The following is a 20,432-nucleotide window of genomic DNA, read 5'->3' as shown; positions in this document are numbered from 1 at the left end:
GCATATGAAAATATCATTCTTCTAGACCAAAATTTCATTCAGTACTAGAGAAAGTATTCTAGCTACAGTCTAGAATCTCCAAACTGGTGTTCATCTGCAGAGCAGACATCCATCAATGTGAGCTACAATTAGGATAAACCAGGAATGGGTTTACTGTGTAGGAAATGATGGGTCAACAGGGCAAAGGCCTCTACAGTGGCAGTGCTTATATCAGATGTCTTTAAGATTGTGGAGTTGTAGCTGTGCACTGCCCTCACAATTCTTTCAAGAATATCTTTAGTGTGCCTCAGGTTTGGATGAATATTTTCCTTCAAACGACTGAAGACAAAGCATGTCACTTGTGAACACAGCCTGCACCAGGCCTCTGGTCTGGAAGGGGGATGAAGGCACCCCTAAAAGCTGGCAAGTGTAGGATCAGACTCTATGCCAAAAGTTGGTGATGCACAGCACAGCAGCTTGCTGTGCTGAGCCAGTGCTCATTTCACCAGTGTCTGAATGGGCGTCACTTTTGTAGAAAAACCTGAGCCCTGATTCTGTGTGGTGTTTCAAAAAGTGACTCAGAGCCGAGTGCTTCCCTGTCTCATTAATGGTCTTGGTCCTGGGAGGAATCTTTCATTTTTTCTTGCATTCTGTCATAGCATAAAAGCAACACTTGAAGAGAATCCTTGGGGGAAGCAGTCTACTCTTATTTCTTGAAGATGCATGCATTCAAAGGGAAGCTGGAAAACAAGCACAAGCAATTTTAGTCTGTCATTTTAGATATTATGTCAAATGTTTATGGTCACATTTCTCAAATGCCTTTATACCATAAAGAAACAGAGTTGAGCAACTCACTGCAAGACAGGTTAAGCTCACCTGGCAGCTATGATCCGGTCTCTAACTCTGCCTTATGGCATCTAATGCAACATGTTAAAGGATGTATGCTGCAATAATAAAACAGCTTTACCAGTAACTAAGTTTAAAAAAAATACATCTAGACTATGGAAAAAAAATACCTTTCCTCTCTTTTGAAATGGTTAACAGAACTAAAAATAATTAACTAGAATTCCTCCTTCAAAAGAACTTAGCAGTTTCTTGGAAAAGTAATTTTTTTTTGTTAATGTAATTTAAGGAAATTATGTTGTAAAACTTTCTGATGGTGGAATTCTGTACTGTCTGTATTTCTTTAGCAGTGTCCTCTGCAGATTACCTGTGAAGATTGTCACTTCAAAAGAAACAATGTAAAAATTAAGCTTTCTGATTCAGATGCAGTTTGTCCCTGATTGCAGTGACATAGATCGGCCTTTTTCATTGATTGTTTGTTTGACTCATTGGACTTGCCAAGCTAGAATTGATTAGAGAGTGAACCTGATCTTTTTTCTTACATATCATTGCCAATATTATTTATGCAATTCAATGAGTTCATTTAGATAAGACTGTAGAGGTGTAATATTAGCATACTCCAATATCAAGAGAACAACAGTGACTATATTTCAGACTTGAGAGCACTTTGTTACTATCTGGGGAAAGAAGGAGCACAAGTAAATACTGGAGACCCAAACTGAAAGTTCTTCTGGTTGAAATTTCTCTCCTTCCACATCCTACTGCATATATGGAAATCCTTGTAACAGTGGGGGAACAGGTGAATGGCAAGTGAAATTAATTATAATGATGAAAATAGGAACATAAGTGTTGAGGAAAGGTGTTGTCAAACAAGTGCAGGTTCTCAAACTTCTCTGCATTATTTTCAATTTGTTTTTCTTCTCTAGGGGAGGACTTTGTGTTCAGAGATCTCCCACAAATCTGTCCACATCTTGAACAGTGAACATTGAGCTTAAGAGGTGTTTTAATGTGGGGTCTTCTAAGTAGAGTAACAGGAGAAACTCTGGAGAAAGGGTAAATTACTTAGAAACAGACCCAGGTATCCTATAAACAGAGATGTGTTTAGAATGTGATTTTTTTTTTTGCTATTGTCCTGTGTTAACCCTGTTAAAATAATTCACGCAGTCTCTTAAGTTATTAACAGCCTCAGAAAGCAGTTTAGAGAGACCAAATAATCTGTGGCTAAATCTGGATAGTGCTGTTGAAGAGCAATTCACTGTCTGATTACAGCATTTGAAATGTGTTAGGAAAGTCACATTGTGCTTTTATCCAGAGAACCCAATGGTAATGCAAATAGCAGCATTAATGGCCAATAAATTAATTATGCTCAGTAGTGAATTAATAATGTAATGAAGAATTTATTCCGTTTTTTTAGTAAAGATCATCTTAAATGTTTCATTCCTCCTCTCATTTTGTTTCACTATTCCCCACTGTGATCAAGACTTTCTTTGCAGGCACCTGAATGACTAGACAGCTCCATACCCTGAGCACAGACTTTAAGATTTAGATAAGATCTTAATCTAAGAAAACGTTAGCTCTTCTTTTTTAAGCATATTCCACATTGCAAGGCTCGTAAAAGAGATTTGTATTGTACAGTTTAATGATATCTGGTGGGAATACTTCACAGTAGACAAGTTTTCCCTTAGGTTTTTCATCCATGTTCAGTCTACATTTTTCCTGACATATTGCTTATTTCATTGTGTGCAGCATATTGGTCTATTCTATCTGCAGAGCAAAAACAAACTGAATTACCCAAAAGGAAAACGAATAGGAAAAAAAAATCGCTTTATGCAATAAAAAAAGGAATTTAAAACCAAGGTGAGACCAAGGCATGAAACCTGAGAGGAAATGCTCTCCTCTCCAGTTTGGCTGTTAATATCTGGCCTTTGGTAGTTCAGGAACCTTCTTGAGTGAATCTCTGCTTTTCAGCAATGTTCCCCTGCATCCCTTCAACTTGCCAGGATTCTTGTAAAGTCTGAAAAAACTAAAGAATCAACAACATTTGAGCATAATAGAAACGTTCTGAATAGCAGAAACAGATGTCTAATGTCTTACCTTTGAAGTTCAAGTCTACTAAATCAGGTTTAGTTAAACCCCAAGGCTCAGGTTACTGAAGCATTTGTAAACAGAGGAGACAATGCAATTCTTGCCATCAGTAGCAACCCTGACTTATAAATTACCAGGATGGACAGGTAATTCTGGGAGTAGCTTCCATTTATGTGTGGTTAGGTGGGATTCTTTTCAGAGACAACAGTGCTCCCACAATGACCATGTTAAGAATGCCAGTCCCATCCATTACACCCTGCACTCAGTGGTGAGCTGTCACACTGTTAACATGTCATTAACTTCTGGGACAAGTTATATATATGCTTTTTCTTCCATCAAAGACCATAAGAACCCTGAAGTATTCAAAATTTCTGAATTACATGACTGTCCATGACAGCTGCTGGAGTTGTAAAAGTTAATAACCAACACTAAGCAATAAATCTGTCAGTGTTTTTGTGAAGTAAATTACAGGAAATCAGAAGTCAGCAGCCACTACAACATGTTTTTCCAGAGGAGCAAGATTCTAACATTGTGGATAAGTTGCTGGTTGTTATCCATAAACAAGGATATCTGCTTTGTTCCTTCAGCAGCAGGAGTGCACCTTCTTCATCATCTCAAACCCACAGAACACAGGCAGGATGCTCTGTTGTTTATGGCAAATAGCACATGCCTCTGAAGGCAGAGTCCATCATCCCTTTCTAACTCCCCTGGGGGAAAAAAAGCAGAATTCTGCCTTACACTCTTTCTAGATTCTTGACATAGTCAGAACACTTCATCCCACTGCAAATGTTTGGCAAATTCTACCCACTGAAGGAAAATAGATAATCTATGGAAAAAATTGTGTGAGACTGCACTAAATCTTAATAGCCTGTCCTTATATAGTAATTTTAAAAAGTTTTATTATGTCTCTCATTTTAATTTTATTTTTGATTTGCTGGGTGAAAAATATGGTCCTGCAGACCAAATGTTTTAGAGAAAATTATACATTTTTTAGCAGATAGTTGCAAGAAAAATAAGAATTGGATCATTTTTAAAATTTCTTTCTCTTTTCTAATTCAGCCTGTTACATGTAAAGTCATGTACCTTACAATTCTTCATATCTTCTTTCTAAAAATTTTCTCAGCTGCATCTTTGTGACTCACTTCTCTTGCTGTCAGCAGCACTGATTTTCATTTCTTGACATCCCCTCACTTCTACCTTTCTTGATAACATTGTAATAGCCTATTTATATAGGGTAAAAACCACTGGAAAGCCATTTAACTATTTAATAATTGCTCAGTTCTTTCAAAAATTCCTTTAAGCTATCATTTGAGGTGTTGGTGCTGTGCATACCCTCTCCTGCCAGGTGTGTGCAGAGCAGGTGCCCTTCCTTCAGGACAGCAAGCTCTCCTGGTGTTCCCAATGGCATTCACAGGATGATTCTCCAGGAGAAACCTCTGCATTATGAGCTGCCCTCTTGAAATAAACCAACTTATGTGATTGACTCAATCTCCACAAAGAATGGGGCCAAAGTCCCTACCAAAATGCCTTTTCCTCCTGATTCGCTGCCATTGATTCTGCAGACAAGGTGAATTTCTGTGGCTGGTATCACCAGCCAACAGAAGCCAGTTCAGGCACAGGGAGTTGCTCCAGGCTCGTGTGTAGCCCTTGTCCTCTCACAGCAGCAAAGGATCATACTTGCAGGGGATCATCTTCAGGGTTAATTTTGCACAGAATCAATTTAGGCAGTTCAGCCAGAACATTTTCCACCTGCCAGCTGAGCCAGCCTTGCCATATCTGATCTTAAACTTCCCCAGCTCGTGTCAATGCTCAATATCTCTCTGCATGCAGAATTCAGCCTTTCTTATTTCATTGACATTAGGAGGTACCTTCCACATGTGTCTCTATGCCTTAGTTATAAGAGAAAAGCTGAAATGAAAGAAAGTAAGAAATATCTGCTTGGAAAATAATATACAATGATTTAATGTAACCCATGTCTTTTGCCCAAGGACCCTCTCATTATCCCTCTCTCTTCAGCTTTGGTGTTTCAGACACACTAAAGCTGTGTTTAATTATTTACTGGTTGCTATAGTATTGTTAAATGAACCTTAGAGACTGTCGTGTGGTGGGTAGAGTTGTCCCCTCACAAATATTAAAACAGATCTGCAGCAATTTAAGTTTCCACAGATTCAAGAAGCCCCATATTCGCATTTTCAGAAAGCAGAAAGGAATGGGAAAAAAAATCAAACCCTGAAGTCTGCATTTAATATTTTAAGAAGCTCTCAGAAATTAATTTCTTTCTCTTAGAACTGTACCCCGTTGTTCTTTTTCTGCTCGTTGCCATTTCACATTACTTCAATATAAAAATGAGTTTGCAGGCTTTCAGATGCTGAGGCTGTTAACTTACCAAATCTCTCCATATTCAGACAAGTTCAATCTGTATAAAGAACACAATGATGCATAAAACAGATACATTGCATTATGCAGCAGTCTAATTTATTTCATGAAATATATAACAAATGAGCAAATATATTTTGATGCCACAGCCATGAACATTGTAGGCTTACAGCAATTCAGCATGACCAATGGAGCTGAAAATCATTATTTGTGAAGTGTGAGTTGATGAGTTAGAAAAGTAAGACATCTTGGGCATCCAGATGAGTATTTTTATAGAATAATGCAAAAATTATTGAAGCAGAAAAGAGATGACCAAAACAAAAGAACAAAAACAGGTATGCAAACTAAAATATTCTGTGGGGAAAAGCCAAGATTGGTTTGCACCTAACAAGTTTGTGGTATCTGTTAAGAAGCTACAAATAGATTTAATTTAGTATTTCATTTTCCTTCATAAAACTTGCTACTTTGTGTAGCTTATACAAAAGTACTTCAATAAAACATTAGCTTACAACAGTTTTTCAAAATATTACTGTATGCCACGTGAAGAACTTGTCTAGATAAAGTTATCTGGACTCACTTTTCATCCCTTGCAAAGAATATTGTTTTTTTTGTGGGAGGAAGAAAGACAAAACTCAAAATTATAAAAGAATCCATAGATGTGAGACTACATATATGGTCCTCATGCAAAAATACTGTTTGACAGTCAGTTGTTGACTCAACAAGGAGAGGTAGCTGCTTACTGAAAACAGAAAGAGATTTTTCTGGGAGATGCACTTTTACTATTCCATTCTGAGTATTCAAGTTCCACACATTGGTGCAAGTTTTGAAAAACAAAAAAGGGTCTTTGGGATGAAGATGAGTATAGAGCAATCATAAAGGATGTAATTAAAGAGTGACAAGGTGACAAGCACAACTCAGAGACAAATGTACAGGCAAGAAGCTGAAGCAGCTCCACATCAGGATACAGCCCTTGTGCACTGGGGACCTGTCCCAGATCCACTGAAGCTATTAAATGCAAGGCTGGGAAGATGGGGAGAACCCAGTGCTACTGACCTAAGGAAAAATGAATTAATGTTCTGAAAATATTTTCCCTTGATAAAAATGTTCATACATACTTTGGAGAAAAAAAAATTTCCAGCAGCATGTCCAGTCACTGGAGTGCTGATTTTATTTATGAGTGCCCTAATAGGTCTTATTTGCTTCTGCTTCAGTGAATAAAGCTCTATAGGAGAGCAGGCAAATGGAGGAGAAGCACTGGCTAGGTATTAACAAATAGCTGATGGGCAGCACCTGACATTTCCTACTCAGTTTTTGTACAGATCTTGGTGTGCTGTGCTGGTAGTGTGAGCACATGAAGAAAAACCCAAGTTAAAATCCAGGCTGCATAAAATGCTGAGTGCAATTAAAGCAGTGAATTATTAAATAAACAATATCCTTAACTCACCCTGTTGGGATGAGCTGGATATTCTGTAGAATGGGGCATGGCTTGCATTCCTTTAGCATCCAGAGGGTTTGCCATGTCATTGCTTCTGTCAGGACCTTCATCTTATAGATCAACAAAGGAGCAAACCTGAAATTTACCTGGAATGGACCTGCTGATAGTTTTAAAGGAATTTGAATCAGTTTTTCATAGGAAAGCTTCTTCGAAGACTTTAATAAACATGAGCTCAGGCAAATGGAAACAAAATTATAAAGTATTAAAGAAACAAGTCTGAAATTTTTCTGCTTCCAAAGTCTCAAAGTTGCCTGTGTATGGAGATTGCACAAATAACATTAATGAATTCTGCTTTAGAAATAACTTGATTCCTTTTCGCTGGTTACAAAAGCAACTTTTACTTTTTCTGCAAATCTAAATTTTCTCACATTATATAAGCATAGTTTTTTTCATTATGTGGGTTTCCTTTAAAATAAAATAGACTTTCACTTTACAGTTGTCTTGTGCTATATCCTTTATATGTAACCACCAGAAATGAATGAATATTAAGTCAATTACATATTTTTGGTACATCAATTTCTTCTACAGATTTAAAATCCCTTAGAAACCATTTTACAATCTAACTGATGATATTTGTGGCCATGTCTCAGAATCAGCTAAATCGTTTGAGCACCATTCCTCTACCCAGCAGTGACCTTTTATTTTCAAAGTATAGAATACACTGGATAACTCTGGTAAATGATCTGTGGATAGAAAGGGCTGTCTTGCTTCCCTAAAATCTTTGCAATATATTTGACTCATTAAAAACATCCTAGAAACTGTAAGGAATATCAAAATATTTCAGCTTCAATGATAGTGAGACAATTTTAAAATTATAGAAGTCCAAGATAGTATAAAGTCATTTAGAAACAAATAATATTTTGGTCAAAAATCTAAAGTTTATACCAAATTTTCTTGCAGCTGCAGGAAATTTAAAAAACATTTGCAACAGAAGTCTTTTACTTTGCTTTATTTTTTTTCTTGACTTGTTTCTTTTAGAGTCGAGTTATTTTAAATTTCATTTATTATATTGCTGTAGATAATCAATAGACTTGATTTAGACTGGCAAGTTGGCTTTCTACAAAGAGATCTCAAGGAGAGAGTCGATTGCAGCATTGGAGCTTCCTCAGGAGAACAAATCTGTAAGCAATCTAATGGCTGTCATCATTTATCAGCCACCACTGCATTAGCTGGTACTTTTTGTGTTACAGGTGAGTAGAGCAAGACTTTTGAATGAAGGATTAAACTTTGTATAGCGTAGGAAAATCAAGCTTTTTTCAGCATTAAACCCCCAAATGGAGCTCTTCCCAAAGACATATTTACAGGGATTGATTCCCAGCCTCCCGTGGATGCATTTCCTGGGGCAGGATGAGGCACTGTGTAAAATGCTGCTGCTCCTCTCTGCACACAGCTCGAGCAGAGAGAGCCTCCAGCCCTGGGCTCTCTGCCTCTTCAACAGCACGCTGAAGATAATAAATTCCTTCCTGTATCACATTAGTGGAGGTGTCCTCATGTTGAAAACCTTAGGGTGAAGTTATTGCTGTCATATTCTGAAAATGCACTCACATATTCCTGGAGAGTAGAGGAGTTATGAAGACAGCCAAGAGCACCCAATGTCACTTTGGTGCACTGGGACTGTGGGTCTGCTCAGCTTAAATGTTGTTTGGCTGGATCCAGCTCTTGTGCTGGGGCAAAAAGGGAAGATAAATGTTTGTAAAAACTGCCAAAGAAGAGTAACTTCCCTAATTTCCCAACATTGTCCCCTGCAGTCATGCTGTGGCAGGGTCCTGGACACAGAGCTGTGCTGTCCTGGCTGCTCAGACTGTCACTGCCCTGACCCAAAGCAGTGGACACACGAGCAGGGTCAGGGCTGTGGGACATCTTTGTGTTTGATTCACTGGTGTGGTAAAATTTACTGGTGCAGGAATGCACTTCACCACATCCCAGGGACTTGCAGTGATTTCACTGAGAGGCAAAACCACCTGAGCCAGGGCCAGGCTGCCAGGAGAGCAACATTCCCTTGAGGCTTCCACCAAAAAACTCAAAATGCCCCATTAGCAGGCAAATCCCCATCCTCTTTTGCTGTGATGTAGAATGGCACTTGTGGAATGAGGGGCTTGGGTTTTGGACAATTTTTCTTTGGTATTTCTGAAATAGAAGAAGACTGTGCCACCAAATGTCCTTCAAGGAGAAAATCCAGTTAAGAGAGGGATTGTATAGTCTGTCTTAAATAATATGATTTATGGATTGACTTACTTCATAAATATTCACTTCTGGCTCCTTCATTTTCTTAATATTTTTTTCTGGTTAATGTGGATACAAATTTAAGTGCATCCATGGCATACAAATATGGATATATTTACCTTTGAAAGTACAAAAAGACAACATAGTCTCCATAACTCATTGCTTTCCTGATATGTCCCTTAGCAAAGTGCATGGATTCCTCTGGCTGGAAAATGACTCAGTGAATGAGAAGTCTGCTTTTTCTAAAATGTGGGACTTTTTGTTTAGTTTTAACGATGTCAACATTCTTAGGGTGGTGGAATGCTGAAACCACATGTCCTCCTCTCGTGGCAGCCAGAAGTTACAGCAGGGCAATATCCTGACAGTGACCATTGCTGCAGCCCAGCACTGTGACAGAGTTCCTGTGTTTGCTCTGTGGGGTCTTTATGAGCTCATACAAAAGGTTTTGCTCCCCTCTGTTTTGTGCACTGAGGCAGGGCAGGTATGTTGGTGTGGCTGAGTCCTGGCACAGGTGAGAGCAGCAGCTCCAGGGGGAGAGAGGGCAAAACTTCAGCTGCTTCTTCTCTGTATGGCAAGAAAACTCAGTGGAGGTACAGAGAAAGAAGTGTGTCCTTTCAAAGGCTGCTGGGAAGGATTTCATCAGTGCTTTGGAGGCATAAAGTCTCCTCTATTATTTGTAGCTGGCCTTTTCTTTACATTGTACAGCACAATGAGGTAGTAGCCTCCTCAGCTTTTTTCTCTTTGAGTATGGTAGAAAAGCACCAGTCTTTGGAAGTACATTGGCTTTAATAAAATCTACCTAGCAGGGAGGATTCTCAAATGTAAAATATTGAGAAGAATGGACAAATTTCTCAGTCTTCAAGTTCTTCAGAAAATTGTAATTTCTTCAGAGTTTAGTTTTGTTGTGTTTGTTTGTTTTGGTTGGTGATGGGGACTTTTTTTTTTTTTTTAATACTAAAGGAAATCCAACAATGATTTCACTTCAAATGATTTCTTTTTCCCAGGACTATGTGAAAACCGCTTGTGTATTTTCTGTGTTCTAAGACAAAGATATTTTTTGTGAAGTAAGGAAATGATAATTTGGATTTTGGAATTATTTGACATTTTAGGTTCACCTGTTTCTGTTTTAGTATCTTCATCATAAGCACTGTGGGACCAAGAGGTTTCTAGAAGTAGTCTTTTGTGAAAGTGCTCATAACAGAAATTACTTCTATCCACAGATGTTGTAAAAAATCCCAACTAACATATAGTAATTAACAGATACATCTTATCCTGAAAGTTCCTTTTGCAGGCTTGGGCACTGTAGTCATCCCTACACTGGAAAAAGCAGAAGTAGAGATTTATTCAGTCAGAGCACTGGGCTGTGAGACTGTAAATCTAAGGTCTATTCCCAGCTCTGTCTCAGAGCCTGACTTTGATACCTAAGGCAAGTCAAAGACTCTCTGTACCCCAATGCTAACATGAAAAATGGCAGTGATGACTTGTGCAATTTTCCACAGCCATGCTGAGGCTAAATTATATAAGATTGTAGGATACATTTCAGATTTTTTTATTAATGTGTGGGTAAATGGAATTAGCATGGATATCACTTTTAGTATATACAAATGTGGAGGAAGTCTCTTATTCATCTCCAGTGAATATGCAAGGTAAAGATATTATAAATGGTTGCCTTCTCTGGTGTATGAATAGACACACATGAGATAGTTGTAGACTTATCTGAGCTGCTTTTAACTAAAAATTAGTGAAAATACATAGATATTGGTGAATACATGACTATAGGAGTAAGTTTTTGAACTGATCATGTTACAATAACTATTAACCAATTCACATGTAAAATTATCTGTTGCAAATATGTTTTTAGGGGAAAAGGGGAGCAGGATAAATCTTAACATTGTATAAAATGATGAGTTTACAAGAGCAAAATGGTACAGTTATAGGCAGAATAAGGCCACTGCACTGTCCATTCAACTGTATGGTAAAGTGCTTTAATTGGGCTGTGCTCAGCCTGCCAGTGATCCCTTTCTGCATCATGCAGGCAGGTGTAGAAGAGGCTTGTTTGCTAATTAGTGTTATGATTTCAGATGCACAGCTGTAATGAAGCATGAAATGGCAGTCACCAGTGATATTCCTGCAGCCCTGGTACATCAGCTGATGAGATGGCTGCACATTGTCAATACCAGCAGGCAGAAAGTCCCAGAAGAAAAATACTAACTCAAGTGAGAAGGGTTATTTAGTGGAGGGCAATTAAAGAGACTGATAATCCTAATTACACATGCAAGTGCAGAAACTGGGTAGGCTTTTAGTATAGTGGTGACAAGAGTTACAGTCTATTAGGTTCTGACTCTTAAGGATGCTGCAGAGGAAATGTGTTAATTCAGAGCATCAAAGAGCATTAGAAAAACCCCACCAGGTCATAGCAGTGGTGAGAGCCTCACCAGTCAGATCTGCTATTGTTTAGTGAGCTGTTGTATGGAAAGGATTGGTGAGCCCATGAGAAACTGGGGAGCCACTGTTTCATGAACATATCAAGGTGACACACAGCACACAGGTAACCTGGGGCATCAGTGACATGTCCAAGACAGCTGGCTGTTGCATGGGTATTTTTTCATGATATTCTATTTTAGATATCAACTTTGAAAGACTTTTTGTAATAAGATTGGACAGGACATGTTCTGTTTGTGAAAGTGTGAAAAATTCCAGGGAGAACAAACAAACCTCCTCCACGTGTCCATAAAACACTGCCAAAGAGTTCTTTGTGATGTTCCTACTTCTGTCCTTGGCCACCTCACACCTTCATATCAGGAGAGACTTGACACATGCTGTCTCTTCTGCTCTCTTTTTCACTCCTGTTTCTGTGCTAAGGGAACAGAGGGATATGTTCCACATGACAGCCCACTCTGACCATGGGCTGGTTTTGATAGACAAGAGTACAAAATCTGGGGACATGTTATCACACTAATTGAGGTTTAGTGAAAAAGTTTATTGCAGTGCTGCTTTCAGAGAGAGTACAGCAAAACACATGAAAGGGAGCCTGGGGTCAGGTTGCCTTGGAGTGTGTTTACATCTGTACATTTCTATTTCTTCAAAGAAGTATGTTTTGGAATCAGTCTTGCTCATAAAACATATTTAACTGCTTTGGTGGAAAGCAATCTCTAAATTTTCTAACATTACTTTATGCACAGTCCTCATGAGAAGTGCAAGACACTGTCAATGATGAAGGTCATGCTATGCAGTGAAATGATTGTTTCTGACTTAGACTTCGTGTTCCTTTAAAACTATTCTAAAACACTCCCCCCCTCTTTTCAAGTCTTTCTTCAGATTTTGGGATGGCTTCATCAAGTCTGATTTCTGACATGCCAGTTATTTCCTCCTGCCTTTCATTTGATTCAGTTGTGGCTGATATTATCACTGATAAACTTGCTCACTTTGAGACCCACCTGCAGCTGAAAGCCATGTCAGAACAGTTTATTCCAGTTCATTAAAAGCCATCCTTGTCCTTTTCCTTTCTCCATTCCTTCAGTAACAGATAATTTTACAGTCCCTTTCAAAGATGGTGTTTCATTAGTACCTTTTATCATAAACCTGTTAAACCTGCTGTAATCACACATGATACATGGTGTATTTTTTTTTGACTTATTGTGTGTGATCTGCATCTGGAAATAACAGGAGAAATATCACTGTGATCATATTTTGTGAAAAATCAGTAGGGTGGCATCGATCTTGTCTCAAAAGATACCTAAATGTTTTTCATATCAGGTCAGGAAAACATTTTAAAATTATTGATTAAAATTTACCAATTACCACAGGAAATCACTACAGTGGTTTAGAGTGTGTTCTTCCCCTCACCATCTCCCTTCTGCTGACCTTGAACTTGTTGGACTGCTTCTGTCCAGGACAAATTGGAGTACTTAGCTATATTTTAATCACAGTATATTATAACAGACTTTTTTATGTCCTATCTTTTATTTTGCTTAAAATACATAAGACTAAAAAAATAAAACTCTACAACTTTCTTTTTTTCTAATACAGTTCTTAAATCTGTGCAAATTCAAACTTTGTTCTATTTATTTGTATACCTTTAAAAATATATATGGAACACTTGATTTCTGATCATAACTACAAAGGAAAAATGATGCAAGACTTGTCAGTTGCCTATGCCCACCTTTGTGAGATTAGTGCTGACCCATTTTTCCAGTCTGTGAGAGGATCCTTCAATGGCAGGACACTTGTATGCTCTGTCAAGCACCCTGCCTTACTTTGTGCTGTCTGAAGGGCCACTGAGGGTGGATGCTGCCCTATCATAGAATCATATAAAAGTGAAAAGTAGATTGAGATATTGATAAAGAAAGATATATTCCACTCAGGTTCGGGTCTACTTTATGGCCTTGTGTCCTGATTTGGAGGACAGGTGTCTGCTAAGAAAAGCAGGAGCCTATTCTTTGAAATGGAGAATGTAAACCCTTTCACTCCAAATTATTATAATTTTGAAATTAAGGAGCTCTCAGGCAAAGGTATGGGAATTAGGAATAACAGTTATTCGCTAGGAAAATTAAAATAGAAATACAATATTACAAAGAACAAACCGAAAAACACTGACAGAGTCAGAATAAAACCTGACACTCTGTCACTCAGGGGGTTGGTTGCAGTCCCATTAAATGGTGGCTGTAGTCCTGCAGTGGCAGATGTGGTTCAGTTGAAGCAGTGCTCCTGTAGAAGGTGCAGTTTCCTCTGAAGGTCCAGGGATGATGTAGAAGGGCCTGGATTTCCTCTGGAATCCTGTGGAAAAAGTCTGCTTTGCTTTTCCAAATCTCAGGGTTTTTTCCTAGGTAGGAAAGACTTGGCTCCTCCCCCTGGGTGGAGCATCTCCCAGTGGGATGATGTAATTTTATCAGTCATGCACTAGGACTGAATGGCCCATTAACAGGAGATATCTCCTTGGAGGAAGGATGGGTTGTGGAAAAGATAAAGAACATTGCCCCACCTGGTTTAAACAGATGGCCCATTAGCAGAGGATATCTCCCACCTGGTCTCAACAGATGGTGATGGAGTGCACACTTTTGGTCATATCCTGTATTGCAACCCAAGACACCTTGGCAAGAATTCTTTCAAAGGGTCTTTGTGCAGAATTTAGCTGGATATCCATTAGTGAGCTGGTTCATCAGTGGTGCTGCTTAGATTAGAAATTAAACCCTTTTTCTGACAGCAGCCTTGGCTTCCATTGTAGTTTTTTATGCCAGAACTCAGTTTGTTTTGGAGGAAGATCAACAGAAGCTCTTTTCAAAAAGTGCTCCAACACTTAGACAGGAACTTTAGACCAAACCATGGGTGGGGCTTTTGCTCTGACTTAGACCTCTGGTGTCGGCCACTGCCTCTGTCCTTCTGAGTTTTCCATCATGAGTAGCTGAAATGTTTCCCTTGGAAGAAGAAATCCAATTGGAAATAAACTGCCAGTGCTCCAGTAGTGGGAGAGACTGCTCTGCACGTACTGCTTTGATCTATTGATCCACACATTTGCACCAAATTTCTAAATTCAATCTACCTATAGTGGAAATTATAAACAAATCACAGTAGTATAAGGAAGCCAGTGACTTAGGCTGGGGTTTATTAGACCAGAGATGTAAAATGAAGCCTGGGGAAGATGTGCTCTATTTCATTGCTCAGCTCAGGAACCAGAAATAATGAAGGAACTTGTAAAAAGTTAAGAGAGATTTACCGGTTTGCCAGCCTCTGATGTTTTGCTGAATTTTTCATGAAAAAGTAGATAAAAGCCACCAGCCTTATTCCATTCTTTTTTTTTAGTCTAAGTAGGGAAATATTTTATTTAAGATATGTATCATTATTTGATTTGTGTGAAATGAGGGAAATTATAGATAATTATAAACTATAAATAATCACAGAACTGGGGATAATGTCTGAAAATCAATATTTATAGACTTTCTAGTTTGCTTTTTTGTTGTTCTAGATATACAGCATTGTTTGTACACTATTGCTTGTGTAGTAAAGGTGGAATTAGGTGATGCATCACTCATGGCCATAATTCAATAATGAATAAAGTTTTATGCGTGGAAATTATTCACAAAACATTGATCTATCATCATCAGGGGAAGCAAGAAGATTGAGGGGGAATGCCAGTGGAGCTACAAGTTAAGGAGATTGACTCCTTTTGACATTAGAAATATTTTTCTTTCCATATAATCATTCCATCTACTATAAAAAGGCTATGAAAAAGTAATCTTTGGAGAAAAATAAAATTATTGCATTTTACTTCAGTAATTTAAAAATAGAGTGTATCACCTTAATATGTAATTCCACACATTGGATACCATGCATACTTTCTCAATAACCTAAATTCTAACATATGCATGTAACATATATATTAATTACTTTTTATATTGGTAGTAACAATATTATTACTACTTATAGTCCAAAGAAATGGCTTGAAGGATTTGGAAAAAAAAAAAACAACCCATAAATACAGAAATGTAAGTGATTCCTAAGTTACCTAGGTACGAAGATCCTGCAACCAAGCACATTCAGGAATGTTTCCTCAACCCTTATTCAGTAATTACTTTAATTTATCTAGAGTTAACAGTCATACCATCCTCCTCTGCATTCCATGTTATCCATTCTTGAAAGAATTCTGCCCAAAACCTTAATTTCCTTTGAAAATTAGAAACTACAATTTTCAAACCTATTCATTTCAATATCTTCATGCAGGATAATAAGACTTATGATAATTTATATGGCCCTGATAAATCTTGAGATATAATGGGATTATGCATTACGTTTGTATGTGTTGCAAAGTGAGTGGTATTAAAAAATCTCTTTATTTCTCTATTTACTTTAATTTTAATCTTTTCATCTGGTGTACCATATAAACTACACTTTCTCATTTGAAGCAACAATGGATGTAACTTTTGGCTCATTTCCTACCCAAACCATTGACATCATAGTTTTTTTGTCAAACCTATTTTTGTTTATATTCTTAACTGCAGAAAAAAAAATGTCAAATTTTGCCAATTTATTTTGACAAGCAATTTATTAAAATCAACTTATTTTGTTTCCTGAAAAAAAAAAAACCCCAAACCCAACAACACTTAAATAATTTGATACCATATGCAAAACCAGTACTCCCAGTGTCTTAGGACAGAATCCCAGTTACAACTCCTAATTATAGCACCCTGGATTTTTTCCTGTCCTCAATGCTCTCAGATGAACTTTTTCAACATCACCACAGCTGTCTTACATTATTTCCACCTACTATTTTTCAAACCTATCATTCTCTAGCTCACTTGTACCTTGATTCTGGCACCATCCTATGTTATAAATGGCCTTTGTGGAGTGACTTCATTTTTTGAACTGTTCTACCTCCTCTCCCTTAACTAAAGCACAACTGAAAAGTTATTTATTTATTTATTTATTTGATGACAGTTAAGGAAATCAGTTTAATTTATTGCCTTTTTAATTTAAAATATAAATGGAAGATGGGATAAAATGTTTCAGGGAGAACTTTCGAAGTGAGCACGGAAACTGCAACAGGGAAATGGGGAACATACAAGAAACAGCTTAATATACAGAAACCTATGTGAGGAACAGAAGTGCAATTAATGCATTTCAGATGTTGACATTTGTATCAGTGTGTGCTGCTGATTAAGACCAAAGATGCAGGGAGCATCTGTGTGTGCCAGCACAGGATCCTACCCCAGGACAGGTGTAGTTTTTTGTCCTGTCTCTTTCCAGCACATCAGTAGTGATGAGGTAGGAGACATGAGTGGTGTTAATTTGCATTCACCTTGCAGTAACTGTAGATAGCTGAATAGAAAAACTGATTATGAAATAGGCTATGGGTTTAGAATGTTAATCACTTCTATTTTCCCTGTCCATATATATGTGTGAAAAGCTTCCTGCCTTCTCCCTCTGCCTTCCAGTCTCATGATTTACCCTTTTTCACTCCTGTTATTTTACTCAAGTTTTGGCTCACTTTATTTTCAATTAGAAATTGAAACTAAATAAATAGAATAAAGAGAGAGAACTGCAGGAGTTTTGTTGTTTTGCTTTTTCTTAATGAGTTTGGTTTAATATATTTTTAGTTTCTCTTTTAAAAGGCCACCATTCCTAAGAGCGGAGATGCTGCTCTTCACACCTTTCACTGATTTCAGATTTGATAATGAAATGGAGGCATTCTGCCTGTAGCTCTCTTACCCATTTCCCTTCTGCCTTAATTTTCTGTTCTAAAATATAATTTCAAAGTGTTTCAGAAATGTTAAAGAGCTGTTGTGCTCTATTACACAAGTGCCTATGTTTCAGTGACTAAATGATCCACACATAAATGTGTATATGAGCATGTGTATGTAAAAATCCATAGTAGCAAGTATAGAATGCATACGAAATTAATTTATTACTTTTCATAAAGATACAGGAAGGTTTTAACTTTTGTGCTTGGAGGTTTTTTTCCTGCAAAATTCTAGCAAAGCTTGAACAAAGTGCACTTGCAAAGACATGAACATCCCATTTGTAATTTTCACTTCCAGAGGCACTAAGTGTAAGTTTAATATCTTTCCTCCCCAAGCTGGTTCAGCATTCCCAGGGAGGGTTGAAAGATGAGAGTAATGTGCAGAGCAGTGGAGAAATGCTGTGGGAGTGGATAAATCTGCATGACCCTGGACACATTCCAGCTACTCCCTGTAATGTGCTCCAGCAGCTGCTGGCAAAGCTATTGCTTGCTCCCTGAAAGTCACCCACCATAATCCTGATTCCTCAGTCCCACTTCGTGCAGGCAGCTGCTGCAGTTTGTGTGTTGGAACATTCAGATAGGACATAACCAGTCTGAGTTGTCTATTCCCATGGCAGAAAAGAAACATGTGTGATCCAGAGCCAGGAAGCAGAAAAAATTGGGCAAGGATTGTAAAGTTCCGAGCAGAAAGGATAAAAATTGATTAGGGTAGTTTTTAAAAAGCAAACAGAAAAAAAAAAAAAAAAAGGAAAAAAATTACTGTGAAACGTATCAACAACTAAGCCAATAGGCCAGACACAGAAAAAAAACAAAGAGACAAACAGTGAAAATAAAGGAAGCTGCAATTCTCTCAGCAATGGAGATCTGTAGGTCAACTAACTTTTTAAGACTCTCAAGTGAAGAAACAGTAGGGCAAGTTTCCTTTTTTTACCCTTCTTATAGGCCACTGTTCATCAATTTAAATGGAACCTCCCAAAGTACCATCCCCTGGTCTATTGCCAGTTTGTCTCACATTAATTGGATGTGTCATCTGAGCGCTCCCTCTCCACTTTCTTTTCCCAATATTACCTGTCTATTAATCCCTCTCCAGGTTCTCTTGCAATGGGGTGAACTCCTCCCAAGAAACAGAAAGCCTGCCTGTTACAGATTGCGTGCAAATCTAATAACATGATTAATTTTGAGATCCACTTGAAAATTAAGATCAACACAGTGGCCAAAAAAGCCAGCTGGTGGGGCTTGCTCCACACATCACACTTGGGATTTTCCCCTTGCTTCTAGTAATTTTGAATGTTTTTACTTAGAAAATGAGGAACAAAAGAAAGGCATTTCATCCTCTTTGAAGCTGGCATTTTAAAAAATCCAGGATTTATGAAAATAAACAACAGTTATCTATTAAATAATATTTTCTGTGGTTTTGGAGGGGGGCTGTGTGCTTTGTTTTGATTTGGTTTTGGGTTTTTTATTTTTAATTGTCCAACACTGCCTTTATTGCCAGTAAGTAAGGAAAAGAAGATGGACAGGGTTGCCAAGCTACTAACTGGAAGAAACTTGAGACTCCTGAAGAGAGGAGGGAGGTGACCTTGAAGTGCAAAACTATTGTTTGTGGTGAGTGGAGTTTAACAGGCAGAAAATTCTTCTGCTGTAGAAGAATATTTATCTTTCTCTCAAGGTTTTTTTTTTTTTTTTTTTGAGAAGTATTGTATTTTATAATTAACTTGTTTCTTTTTCTGACAGTTCACAAAAATATGGTGAAACTAATAGATATTGCATTAGAAAAGTAAATAAAAAGCTAAAAGGATAGTTGATTTTCAATATTTCTGTGCCAGTTTAGTAAGCTTTTCCTTTCTGAGAAGGTATTTAATGGGATTGCTGGATATTTGAAGAACTTGTAGGATTTGAGCTTATAATATAACATGAAAGAAATTATAAATATTACAAAGCTAATGAAATTTTATGCTTTGAAGTATAAACTGCTCTGCTCAGCTTTCCTTCTTTTCTTTCTTTTCATTTTGTTCATCAACCAACCAAATTTTTTAAAAAGGAATTCTTATCTTCTTTTTCAGTATTGTTATCAACCTGCTGTGATCTTTGGACAAAGAACACCTTAGAGAAACACGTTGTTGAGAAATACCTTGATCATTTCTTAGCAGAAGCAGTTATGCTACAGTAAGTGGAACAAATATGGAGAGCTGTAAGCTTAAGGTTTTGGAAAGAGACAGCATAAACGATTAGGTTTTTTGCTTCACAATACTCTGAAAAGCAGAGGAGATGTATCTTTAAGTTCCACATAAATACAGTCTATGTCCAGGAAGAGTAGAATTGCAAAAGATGTTTCAAAGTACTTGCACTTAATTTATGTGACAACAGGGATTTTGCAACAGCTGGACACAATTTTTCAGGCAAATATTTTTAAGGCAATACTTTAAGGAGTATGAATAAAGTAGGCTAAACTGGTTTTCTCTCAAATTGGTACAAAGTTCTTTTGGAAACTCCAGGGTCTGATCTCCAATAATGGATAAACCTTGGTAATTTATTTAGTAGATGAAATAATTTTATATGGACCTAAAAATCTCTTCTAACAGTAAAATGTATTTGTTTCTATTATGTTTTTTCTTATATAAATCTTAATTAATTACAGACTAAAAAAAAAAAATTATAGAAGCACTGCAACTGCAGATTTATGTCTTTTTGTTTGTTGAGGTCTGATTCATAGCAACTTTGTTTGACAGACATGCTGTTCTTGTGGAGTGTGATGCCTTTAGGAAACATGAGGAGCTCCACAAACTCATTAATCACATTGGTCCAAAATGCTCACATTACAAAGAACATTTTTTATGTTCTGCCTTTTCCTTGTTTTCTTAGCCAAAGACACCTGCATTGTATCATGCCATCCTGCTGACCATATTTCTTAAGTGCCTGTTTTCATGCCATCCTAAATAATCCTCTCAAAGAGAAAAAAATATTTTCAAATGTTACTCTGGAAATTTTCCTTTTGAAGCTTTGGATGGCTTTCCACTGGTACCTAGCTAACACTTGCACTCAATATCCAAACATAAGGAATCCTCCAGGTAGAGGAGGTGCTTATAGGAGCCACAAATGAAAACTGTCCCTAGTAAATCTGAAGAAATGAAAGGTTTTCAAAGACTACCTTTTTTTTTCTTTTTTTTTTCTTTTTTTTTTTTTTTTTTTTTTTTTTTT

This window comes from Erithacus rubecula (assembly GCF_903797595.1).
Source record: "Erithacus rubecula genome assembly, chromosome: 1".
Classification (NCBI taxonomy): domain Eukaryota; kingdom Metazoa; phylum Chordata; class Aves; order Passeriformes; family Muscicapidae; genus Erithacus; species Erithacus rubecula.
This window is presented reverse-complemented; position numbering follows the sequence as displayed.